This window comes from Crotalus tigris, unplaced genomic scaffold, assembly GCF_016545835.1.
Source record: "Crotalus tigris isolate CLP2741 ecotype Arizona unplaced genomic scaffold, ASM1654583v1 scf7180000017661.16357234195:1864864, whole genome shotgun sequence".
In the NCBI taxonomy this organism is placed as follows: Eukaryota; Metazoa; Chordata; class Lepidosauria; order Squamata; family Viperidae; genus Crotalus; species Crotalus tigris.
The window spans coordinates 1,335,955-1,348,410 of record NW_024096548.1 but is presented as its reverse complement, the minus strand read 5'-3'; the positions used below and the strand labels follow the sequence as shown (position 1 = coordinate 1,348,410).

General features: G+C 44.2%; 1 long non-coding RNA gene across 6 annotated transcripts in view; it reads left to right on the top strand.

The window, feature by feature from the left end:
* The window catches only part of LOC120304828, a 177,600-nt gene that overhangs the window by 135,727 nt on the left and 29,417 nt on the right, over positions 1-12,456 (top strand). For all 6 annotated transcript variants that reach the window (XR_005555851.1, XR_005555847.1, XR_005555846.1 and 3 more), the window contains one exon: positions 12,115-12,445. This is a non-coding gene — a long non-coding RNA (uncharacterized LOC120304828). The remainder of the gene's footprint in view (positions 1-12,114; positions 12,446-12,456) is intronic.

Genomic DNA, 12,456 nt, shown 5'->3' with positions numbered 1-12,456 from the left:
CCATGGACCGGCAGTTGGGGGCCTCTGTTTTAAAACAGGGCTTTTCAACCTTTTCACCCGTTGTACCACTTTTAGGATATGGCAACATCTGAGTACCACCAGTCGCCTAGCAAGGTGTCAAAAACCTGATGACCCCTCCCTCAAAAAGGAAAAAAGTGATAAAGTACAGGTTGTCCTCGACTTAACAACAGTTCTCCTAGTGACCGTTTGAAGTTACAATGGCACTGAAAAAAGTGCCCCCCCAAGCCACAGCCAAGTAAGACACCTGCCTGCCCGCCCGGCCGTGGTCTTCCTCCTGTCCGAAGTTTTCATTGTTGTGAGCATTTCTGTTGAGGATTGGCAGCGGGGGTGGGGTGGGATGGGTGTTTGGTTTTTATTCCCCCCATCTGCTGGGTAGTTGCAGCAGGTTTTGGTCACTTCACATGAACCTGGGACATTGTGACCGTCATAAATCAATTGCCAAGCATCTGAATGTAAATCACAAGACCCTGGAGACGCTGCAACGTTCCAACTGAACGGCACTTCTTCTGGGCTCAGCAGAAGTGCCAGGATCAGCGCTGAGCTCCAGCTGCATCCTGGTGCTGATCCTGGCGCTTCCACTGAGCCCTGACAGTCCCGAAGAAGTGCTGATCCTGGTGCTTCCGCTGAGCCCTGACAGATTTGAAGTTCCAGCAGATCTAGGACAATTTGCCATAGCCAACTCGTCACCAACTCATTGCAGGACAACTAGCCATGGCCAAGTTGCTGTGGAACAATTCATTACAGGGCACGAGTTACGCTATAGGGGTCTTCAAACTTGGCAACTTTAAGACTTGTGGACTTCAACTCCCAGAATTCCTCAGCCAGCCAGGGCTGACTGAAGAATTCTGGGAATTGAAGTCCACAAGTCTTAAAGTTGCCAGGTTTTTTTAAAAAAAACCCTGCACTAATATAAGAGAAATGGTGGATTAGAATCATTAAAGAAAGGATGCAAAAGGAGGGACAGAATGAAATGTGAATTATTTATTTTAAATAATTCAGTTAAATTGTCCCACAGCGAGTTGTCCTGTGTCCACAATGAGATGGCTGTGACGAATTGTCGTATTCCAGTTCTGAAGTCTGCCCCACCGCCATGGCCACATGACCACATTTTGGACCCTTGGCAACCAGCTCACATTTACGGCCATTTCCCATGGCTTGCGTGACTACGATTCCCAACATTTTTACCAGAAACTCAGGTTTACTTCCAGCAAAACCATCCTATAGCGAATAACAGATTCATTTAATAACCCCGGCATTGACTTAACCAGCGCTGCAAAATTCAGTCTGGTCACATGGCAATCTGCTTTATGACAATCACAGCTTTATAATAATCAAAGTTGTCGTAAATCGAGAACTATTTAGTATCGCACGCTTTTTATATACCAGTGATGGCGAACCTTTTATTTATTTATTTATTTATGAGACTTATATACCGCTTTAAGTGCAAGCACTCTCTAAGCGGTGTACACCAGTAAGCAATGTATATATATATTTACATTGCCCCAACAATCTGGGTCCTCATTTTACCTACCTCGGAAGGATGGAAGGCTGAGTCAACCTTGAGCCGGTGAGATTTGAACCGCTGACCTGCTGAACACAGTCAGCTAAAGTGGCCTGCAGTACTGCACTCTAACTGCTGCGCCACCTCGGCTCATAGAGACCGAGTGCCCAAACTGCAACCCAAAACCCACTTATTCCTCGTCGGATGCCGGGTGGGTGTGGCCCATTGAGTGGGTGTGGCTGCGATGGTAACGGCAGACTGGGTGGGACTAAAAAGTTCAATCAATCAATTCCAACTTTGCAAGATCTTTTTTTTTCTGTGAGAAGTTGAAATTGACTGATTGAACCTTTGTTTTTTTTTTTTTGCATACGGCGGCGGAGGCCTAAAGCGAAAAGGTTTTATAAAACCCAGCTGAAGGACTAAGACTGGGGCGACGGTGTACGTGCCCACAGAGAGGGCTCTGAGTGCCGCCTCTGGCACCCGTGCCATAGGTTCGCCACCACTGTTATATACCATTGAATTTATAACATTTTTTTTAAGAAGTGGCAAGCTCCTTTGGGCTACTGAATAAGACAAAGGAGCGCCTAATAAACAATGGAGAAATCCGATTCTATCATGCAATGACTTAGAAACAATCTGGAATCTTCTAACCTCTTTCTCCAAAGTTGTGTGAACGTTTCTATGACAGTCAAGGGACTTTCCAAGCATTCACACGCTTAAAATTACTCTGCACTATCAACCTTTAGCAGATGAATGGCCTCGGTTAGAACCCGTAGCCTCCATTTTGCTTCTAGGCATTCTCCCAAATGGGCTTGATCACCCGTTATGTAGCAGTAAACTATTGTAAGGCTCTTCTGAAGATGTTCACATCCTTCCGGTTTTGCCTGCTCAGATGTGCTTTGCAAACAAAGGAAAATGGAAGTGGATCTTGGCTGAAAAAAAGATATGGAAGTGATTGAGACACGCCTTCCTTCTCCTCCTTCAGGTTAAGCAGGATGTGCAAACTCTGCCTCTTTGTTTACTCTTTGATCCCACGTAGCAAAACCTTGGAGTAAAGCAACCCTAATTTCCCCCACACCGGATTCCTTTCTGATGACTGTTTGTCATGTAGTTACAGGTGCACCGATTCACAGGAAAATTATAAGCACCATCATGCTTTTCCAGGATTTTCCTGCCTTGGCTGGCGCCCTGCAGCTCAGGAATGCTAATTAAAGCCTTTGCCCTACCTTTTATTGTTGGGAAAAAAAACACACTTAAAGAGAATCAGGCATCCAGAATTTCCAAGATTGATTGCTGGGAGTCTTTGGTTGAGGCTGGCCCGTCTCTTAGGCGCTTGGTGTAATGTAGGTAGTCTGGCATCCAACTTGTTGTGCTTTGGCAAAAGTGGTTGCAGGGAAACCTGGGACAGCCTGGGGTGGGTTTGGCCCTGAGGCTTTTTGGCAGTTAGGATCAGCAATCTTATTAATAGAAAATCAAACACTGGCGGAGATCAGTTCTTGAAGTTACGAGAACTGAAGGATTTAGGGCAGTAGCAGCTGCAGTTGTTTTTTCATGATCCAACTGAGGTCGTTTCCATCCTTAGAAATAGAGAGATATTGGGGAAAACATTGAACCTTCTTCAATCAAATTTTTGACTCTTAAGCTTTGTGACAGCCTTACTTATAGTCCTGGCGGTTCATCTTCTAGTTCAGTGTTTCCCAAACTTGACAATTTTAAGGCATGAGGACTTCAACTCCCAGAATTCCACAGCCAGCGTTGCTGGCTGTGGAATTCTGGGAGTTGAAGTCCACATGCCTTAAAATTGTCAAGTTTGGGAAGCACTGTTCTAGTTCCAAAGGTGGTGTGGACATATTTTGAAGGAATTCATTTTACAGGTAGTCCTTGACTTACAACAGTTCATTTAATGACCGTTCAAAGGTACGACGGCACGGGGAAAAAAGTGACTTATGATCATTTTTCACACTAATGGTCATGGCAGCATCCTCAGAGTCATGGGATTTACCTTCGGATGCTTGGCAAATGGTACATATTTATGACGGCTGCAGTGTCCTGGAGTTACGGGATCCCCTTTTGCAATCTTTTGACAAGCACAGTCAACGGAGTAGCCAGATTCACTTAACAACAGTGTTACTTAACAACTGCAGTGACTCACTTAACGTGGCAAGGAAAGTCGTAAAATGAGGCAAAACTCACTTAACAAATTTTTCACTTAGCATACATTTTTGGCTCAATTGTGGTCATAAGTTGAGGACTAACTGTATCTGATTCATATCTTTCCTTCTAGACCAGGGGTAGGCAACCTTGGCTCTTTTATGACTCGTGGACTTCAACTCCCAGAATTCCTGAGCCAGCCATGCTGAGGGGAAAGGGAGAGGTTTCCAAGCTTAGCCATGCTGGCTCAGGAATTCTGGGAGTTGAAGTCCACGAGTCATAAAAGAGAGCCAAGGTTGCCTACCCCTGGTCTAGAACTGAAGGATTTAGGGCAGTAGCAGCTGCAGTTGTTTTTTCATGATCCAACTGAGGTCGTTTCCATCCTTAGAAATAGAGAGATATTGGGGAAAACATTGAACCTTCTTCAATCAAATTTTTGACTCTTAAGCTTTGTGACAGCCTTACTTATAGTCCTGGCGGTTCATCTTCTAGTTCAGTGTTTCCCAAACTTGACAATTTTAAGGCATGAGGACTTCAACTCCCAGAATTCCACAGCCAGCGTTGCTGGCTGTGGAATTCTGGGAGTTGAAGTCCACATGCCTTAAAATTGTCAAGTTTGGGAAGCACTGTTCTAGTTCCAAAGGTGGTGTGGACATATTTTGAAGGAATTCATTTTACAGGTAGTCCTTGACTTACAACAGTTCATTTAATGACCGTTCAAAGGTACGACGGCACGGGGAAAAAAGTGACTTATGATCATTTTTCACACTAATGGTCATGGCAGCATCCTCAGAGTCATGGGATTTACCTTCGGATGCTTGGCAAATGGTACATATTTATGACGGCTGCAGTGTCCTGGAGTTACGGGATCCCCTTTTGCAATCTTTTGACAAGCACAGTCAACGGAGTAGCCAGATTCACTTAACAACAGTGTTACTTAACAACTGCAGTGACTCACTTAACGTGGCAAGGAAAGTCGTAAAATGAGGCAAAACTCACTTAACAAATTTTTCACTTAGCATACATTTTTGGCTCAATTGTGGTCATAAGTTGAGGACTAACTGTATCTGATTCATATCTTTCCTTCTAGACCAGGGGTAGGCAACCTTGGCTCTTTTATGACTCGTGGACTTCAACTCCCAGAATTCCTGAGCCAGCCATGCTGAGGGGAAAGGGAGAGGTTTCCAAGCTTAGCCATGCTGGCTCAGGAATTCTGGGAGTTGAAGTCCACGAGTCATAAAAGAGAGCCAAGGTTGCCTACCCCTGGTCTAGAAGGAGCATTTACTGTTCTCTTCCTTTCTCCTTAACACATCAATCTCTCAACCCAGGCTTAACCAGTCATAGCAGGATACAATACAGAAAAGAATACTGAATAACAGAATTGGAAGAGCCTTCTAGCTAGCCCAAGCAGGGGCCCTTCTACCATTCTGGAGAAATGGCTGTCCAGTCCCTTCTTAAAAAAACTTCCAGTGTTGAAGCCCCCACAACTTTTGAAGGCAAGCCATTCCACTGATTAATTGCTTTCACTGTCAGGAAGTTCCTCAGTAGGTCTAGGTTGGATCTTTCTTTAGTAAGTTGCCATCTGTCACTTTTTGTCTTGCCCTCAAGTGCTTTGGCAAATAGGTTGACTTCCTCTTCTTTGTGGCAGCCTCTAAGACTGCTATCATGTAATGCCTAATTTCTCTTTGTTAAACTGGATATACCCATTTCCCTCAATCCTTCATCATTTTAGCCTCTCATCTTGGTTCTTCCTCTCTGCACTCTTTCTAGGGTTTTAACCTCCAGACCCCTAATCCTACTTATTGCTCTTCTCAGCATATATGTGTTAGAACGTTGCAGGGTCATGGGAATCCCCTAGGTACCTAATCACTATTTAGTTCTGGGCAAAACTAATCTGAAAATCAGCCTTCCCCAGCTGGGCAGCCTTCAGATAGGTGAACTTCAGGCTTTCAGCAATGGCCATACTGGCTGAGGAATTGTTGAAATCCACGCTTCTGAAGAGCACCCATTGGAAGACCTCCAAGGTCCCTTCCAACTTTATTATTGTTATTATTGTTGTTAGTAGTAGTAGTAGTAGTGTTCCAATATCTCAAGGCAGGACAAGAAGCAACGGATGGAAACTGATCAAGGAGAGAAGCAACCTAGAACTAAGGAGTAACTTCCTGACACTTAGAACAATTAACTAGTGCAGTGTTTCCCAAACTTTTGACATAATTTTTGTAACGCTGAGTACCCCTCATAAAAATTTTTCGTAACGCTGAGTACCCCTTTTAAACAGCTCCGAGGCTCAACGTTAACTGTTAATGTTCCCGCAGTTTAAAAATGGCCGAACCAGAGCTGCGCGAAGGATGCGCAGAAGTTCCCGTCATAATGAGTTGCGATACGATGTATGATGGCCCCAGTTCCCGTGTAAAAACTGCGATACGTGCCTATTTCTTTCTTTGTTCTGTGGGCGCAGCTAAGCACGGTGCAGTGGATATTCCCACGTGATCCCCACTAAACTCCGGTGCAACGCGTACCCCCACCAAACTCTTCCCGTACCCCTGGGGGTATGCGTACCACACTTTGGGAAACACTGAACTAGTGGAACAACCTGCTTCCAGAAGCTGTGAATGCTCCAACACTGAAAATTTTTAAGAAGAGACTGGGCAGCTATTTGTCTGATATGGTATAGGTCAGTGGTGGCAAACCTATGCCACGTGGTCTCTAAAAGTTCGCCATCACTGGCCTTAGGCCAGCCAGCCTGGAGCCGCCATTGGGGAGCCCACCATCCCACCCACCAGAGACCCCCCTGGATCTCCCCCAACCCTGCCCGGCTCCCACAGGTGTCCCTCCCCATAAGCAACATCGAGGTGGCCACGCCCACCCAGGCCCTGCCCACTCAGTCTGCCAAGACTACTGAAGCCACACCCATCCAGTGGCCATGCCCACCCAATCTGCCACGCCCACTGTAGCTGTGCCCGCTGAGTGGGCCACACCCACCTGGCACCCGGCGATACATAAGTGGGTTTTGGGTTACAGTTTGGGCACTCGGTCTCTAAAAGGTTCGCCATCACTGATATAGGGTTTCCTGCCTGAGCAGGGGGCAGGACTAGAAGACCTCCAAGGTCCCTTTGAGCTTCTGTTCTATTCTGTTCTATTCTATTCTATTCTGTTCTATTCTATTCTATTCTATTTTTATTTTTATTTTCCTTATAAGTCCCACTTCTAAAGGACTTTTCTCCCAGATTTCTTCATTTTTACCTTTCTGTCGAGGTTCCCTGTCCTCAGATCACCTCTCCAATCTTTATTTTCGCTCCTTGGTTAGATGCTTGTTCCTGCTTGGAAGCAACCCAATAAATTCAAAGTCCAGGTTGTTTCACTCTACCTTGCCGACCTCTGATTCTTCCCGCCCCCACATCTCTACACAAACAGCACACAGAACCATGTACGTTGTGTTTGATATGTACTCAACTTGGCAAAACTATGGATTAAGGTGTGTATTTTTCCCGCGCCTTCTCCGTTCGTTTAGCTCAGGCCTCGCATTTCTGTTCTTAGCAAAATCAGCAAAGTGTAATTGAAGTCTTGGCCGGATTATTTGCACAGAGATAGCTCTGAAGAGAGAATTGCCACAGGAAAAAACAAATAAATTATTCATTGTATCCTTCCATTCTAAATAATTGCCGTTACTCAGATGCCCGGATCTACGCTAGCTTATGTTGTCATAAATACTGTGAACCTCTGAGTGGCTGTAAGACATTTGGTGCTTTTCCTTCTGCTGAAAGGACCTTTCGACATACGATGCCACCGTGTAGGTAGTCCTCGGCTTACGACCATAATTGAACCCAGAATTACAATCACAAGTCCTTGCAGCCTTTAAGCAGGTCACTGTGTAACCAGACTCCATTTTATGACTTTTTTTTGCAGCAGTCATTAAATGAGTGCTGCAGTTGTTACAGTGAATCAACTTTATCCAGTGGGTGTCCCCCCCCCCGCCGCCCAAAAACTGGAATTAAATGTCGGAAACCATAAAAGAAATGTTGAAAATCAGAGTCAAGTAACTACATACAGGGTGCCCCAGAGTCCAGAATGCAACTGTGACTGCAGGGCGTCATAACTTTGAATTGGATCATAAGTAGCTTCTGATGGGCCTGTTGTAACTTCAACCGGTCACTAAGTGATTAGTCGTAAGTCGAGGACTACCTGATTTTTACCTTAATTCACCCAGTGCATTCAGCCGTAACCTAGTTTCATATATTCTAGATTAGATTAGATAAACTTTATTGTCATTTTTTACTGTGGGCACAACGACACACATTAAAAATGAAATTTAGTTGCTTGCTCTCAAAGTGTACGAATACATAACACACATTTAAACATACTATATTCAACATATGTATAGACCTACACCCTTACATATAAGTAACATATAAATATTAATCACAAATATTAATTCCACTGAACATTTCAAACTTCTTTTTTAATAAAAGGTTTTTATTAGCTGTGAATATAAATGGTCATAAGGCTAATGAAATAAAGTCTTTTGAAGTACGTTTGTTAAATGTGAATCAAGTAGCTAATTTTCAACAGAATGTATTGGGCAGAAGAAAGGTTTGTGCATTGCAGAGGTAGCAGAAAAACAAAAATTTTTTTTTCCAATTAACCAGTTTTATTAAAAGGCAGAAGTTTCTACAAGCTTCGTGGGATCAAAATTGGGGGGCTTGGCAATTAGCATGTATGTATGTATGACAGTTGTAATGTCTTGGGGCTCATGTGATGGCCATTGGCAATCTTCCAAAGCCATCTACAGGTGGTCCTCAACTTACAACAGTAGGGAAGCTGCAGCAGGCGTAAGTGCAAAGATCAGCTGTAAGTCACTTCTTTGAATGCCGTTGCAACTTTGGCTGCTAAATGAATGGCTGTAAGTTGAGGACTACCTGTAATAAAATTATGAGTTGGGTAGGCGAAATAGGTGGATCACATAATTAAATTCCCAAAGATCACCTTACGATCTGCTCCAAGGCTCTCTTCCAAACATTTTTCATATAATACAGGTGGCCCTCGACTTATGATCTCACCTGTAGCTTAGGTGAGACGTTTGTGAAGTGAGTTTTCCCCAATTTTTTTTAATCACGGTTGTTAAGTGAATCCCTGCAGTTGATAAGTGAGTAACACTGTTGTTTAAATGAATCTGGCTTCCCCGTTGTCTTTGTCAGGAGGTCACAAAAAGGATCGCATGACCCCAGGACACTTCAGCCATCATAAGTGTGAGTCAGTTGGGAAGCCTCTGAATTTTGATCACGTGACCATGGGGATGCTGCAATGGTTGTAAATGTGAAAAATGGTCGTAAGTCACTTTTTTCAATGACGATGTAATTTTGAACGGTCATTAAATGAATTGTTGTAAGTCAAGGACTATCTGTATGCAAGCGAGAGAGAGCAGTTGTTGTTTTTTCTTACCTAACTGTACTCCAGCTGAGGGATTCTCTTTTTATAGATACACCCACGTTACACCTATCCTCCGTGAGCTGCACTGGTTGCCTATTGGTCTTCGGGTCCAATTCAAAATGTTGGTCATTACCTTTAAAGCCCTATATGGCTCAGAGCCAGGCTATTTGCGAGACCGCCTACTACCTCATAGTTCCTTACGTCCGGTTAGATCCCACAGGCTGGGCCTCCTTCAGGCCCCGTTGGCCAAGCAGTGAAGTGCCATTTGGCGGGGCCGTGGAGGAGGGCCTTCTCTGTGATGGCGCCCACGCTTTGGAACCAGCTCCCCCCAGAGATTAGGACCGCTCCCACCCTGTTGGTCTTCCGTAAGCTACTTAAGACCTGGCTTTTCCGGTAGGCCTGGGGTTTATAAAACCTGACCCCTGGATGACTGTCTTTGCATTGTTTGTTTTGTTATGTTTTATGTATTTTTTACTGTTAGCCGCCCAGAGTCCTTCGGGAGTGGGGCGGCTTATAAATTTTAAAAATAAAATAAATAAATAAATAACGTGACTTTGCCACCAAAGTTGTCAAGTTATAGCTAGCAAGCATTTTTTCTGCTCTTTAGACGAAAGCCTTGTTTAAACATCATTTAATCTTTAATCGTAATCACCCTGCTCTGGGTGCATTGGGTGCACTGGAGTGATAGAAAGAGCCATGGTGATAATGCTGCCTGCACTCAGGCATGGATACCAGGATCAGCAGATCTACCTGCTTTGTATTCTACACACATACGGACTTGGCTCTGTTATGTAAACAGCCCTTGCATTTAAAAGTTAGCATTCTCAGCATAGGGTGCAAATTCCTCAATACGTACACATGGTTGCACACAAACACACAAACTCTTCCCAGTTGTTTTGCTTGGTTTTGTTCTTTTTTCCTCTCCATCTCAGTGATCACTAGAATCAAAGCAGCAGGAGGCCTGGTGGCACCTTTTCCAGCTCACCAATTTTATAATGCATAAGCTTTTGTGACCTCACTTCGTTGGATGTATAGAGTGTCTAGACCAGGGGTAGGCGACCTTGGCTCTTTTATGACTCGTGGACTTCAACTCCCAGAATTCCTGAGTCAGCCATGCTGAGGGGAAAGGGCGAGGTTGCCATGCTGAGCCATGCTGGCTCAGGAATTCTGGGAGTTGAAGTCCACGAGTCATAAAAGAGCCAAGGTTGCCTACCCCTGGTCTAGACCGGTATTTCTCAACCTTGGCAACTGTAAGGTCTCTGGACTTAAAATTCCCAGAATCCCTCAACCAGTATGCTGGGAATTGAAGTCCACACATCTTCAAGTTGCCAAGGTTGAGAAACACTGGTTTAGACTGATATATGTATATTGAAACATGGCCTTTAAATTTAAATGTATCTTACATCACCAGGAGCGGTGGTGGCACAGAAGTTAGAATGCAGCATTGCAGGCTAACTCTTCCCACTGCCAGGAATTTGATTCTGACCGGCTTGAGGTTGACTCAGGCTTCCATCCTTCTGAGGTCGGTCAAATGAGGACCCAGAGTGTTGGGGACAATAGGCTGGCATTTGTAAACCGCTCAGAGAGTGCTGTAAATCATTATGGAATGGTATATAAGTCTGAAAGCTATTGCTGTTACTATCAATCTGATCACTTTATGCATTCAGTGAAGTGAGCTGCAGCTCCCGAAGTCTTTCAATGAAATTGTTTAGCTGGAAAAGGTGCTACCAAACTTCTGATTTTTGACACTATAAAACAGGAGTAGGCAACCTTGGCTCTTTTATGCCTCGTGGACTTCAACTCCCAGAATCCCTGAGCCAGCCACCCTGAGGTGAAAGGGAGAGGTTTCCAAACTGAGCCATGCTGGCTCAGGAATTCTGGGAGTTGAAGTCCACGAGGCATAAAAGAGCCAAGGTTGCCTACCCCTGCTATAAACTAACTGGCTCTGCTTGTACAGGTAATTCTTGACTTAGAACCATAATTGGTACCAGAATTTCCATCACTAAGCAAGGTGGTTGCTAAGTGAGTCTCACCCAGTGGTGGGATTCAGCCAGTTCGCACCACTTCAGCAGAACCGGTAGCTAATTTTTGGTTGCCCAGGCCCAGAATGGACTTCCGGAAGTGGCATCTAAACAGAGAACCGGTTGTTCACCTATTTGAATTCCACCACTGGTCATATCCAACCTATTTTTACCACGGTTGTTAGGCAAATCTTTGCTGTTGTTCAGTGAATCAGGTTGTTAAGCAGATCTGGCTTCCCCCATTCACTTTGCTTGTCAGAAGCTGGCTGGAAACAAAAGATAAACTTAGTTTACCAAAAGAAAGATGTAAAATGAATTCCTACAGTGTAGGAGGTGTAAAAGATTGTTACTGACTTCATTTACATGGGGCCCTGCTGGTTTTTTAAATTAGAGCTTATTTCTCAGCTTTCCTCTAAAACATGGGTGTCCAACTTTGGCAAATTAAGATTTGTGGACTTCATCTCCCAGAATTCCCCAGCCAGTAAGACATGTGGACTTCAACTCCCAGAATCTCCCAGCCAGTAAGACTTGTGGACTTCAACTCCCAGAATCCTTCAGCCATTAAGACTTGTGGACTTCAACTCCCAGAATTCTTCTGCCAGTCAGACTTGTGGACTATTACTCCCAGAGTTCCCGTGCCTGTAAGATTTGGGGACTTCAACTTCCAGAATTCCCCAGCCAGTTAGACTTGTGGACTTCAACTCCCAGAATCCTCCAGCCATTAAGACTTGTGGACTTCAACTCCCAGAATCTCCTAGCCAGTAAGACCTGGGGACTTCAACCCCCAGACTGGCTGAGCAATTCTGGAAGTTGAAGTCCACAGGTCTTAAAGTTGCCAAGGTTAGACACCCCTGCTCTAAAACAACATCTTTTAAAGATGAAGAATGCTAATTCTTATTAGCGAGGGGGATGATTTCTTAAAATAAGCTGATCTTATGGTAGAAGTTGTGATTTGTGTTCATAAGCTTTACAATCTCTTCTCTCTTTCCCCAGACACCAAAGAAGATCCAACTCGTGAGGCTGCCTTTTGGATAGTATTCTTAGAATATATTCAGTTTTTTAAACTAGAAAAAGAAGACCCTTGAATGGATGTTTGTGTCAGCCTTTTCAAAATGATCATAAGAGGCATGTGGATGGAATGGACCAGCAACTATAACATTTTTAGAGAAAAACAAGAAACAGAAGAAAGAAAGGATTCCATTCTGAAGCCAAGGAAAATGGAAATAAGCCAGAGAGTGATTGGCATAAAAAGGAGAAACAAAATGGAGCACCTGCGAATTGTGATGCAAATGTTTTGGAGGAGAGAAGAAAATAGGAATACGAGGTAACTAATTC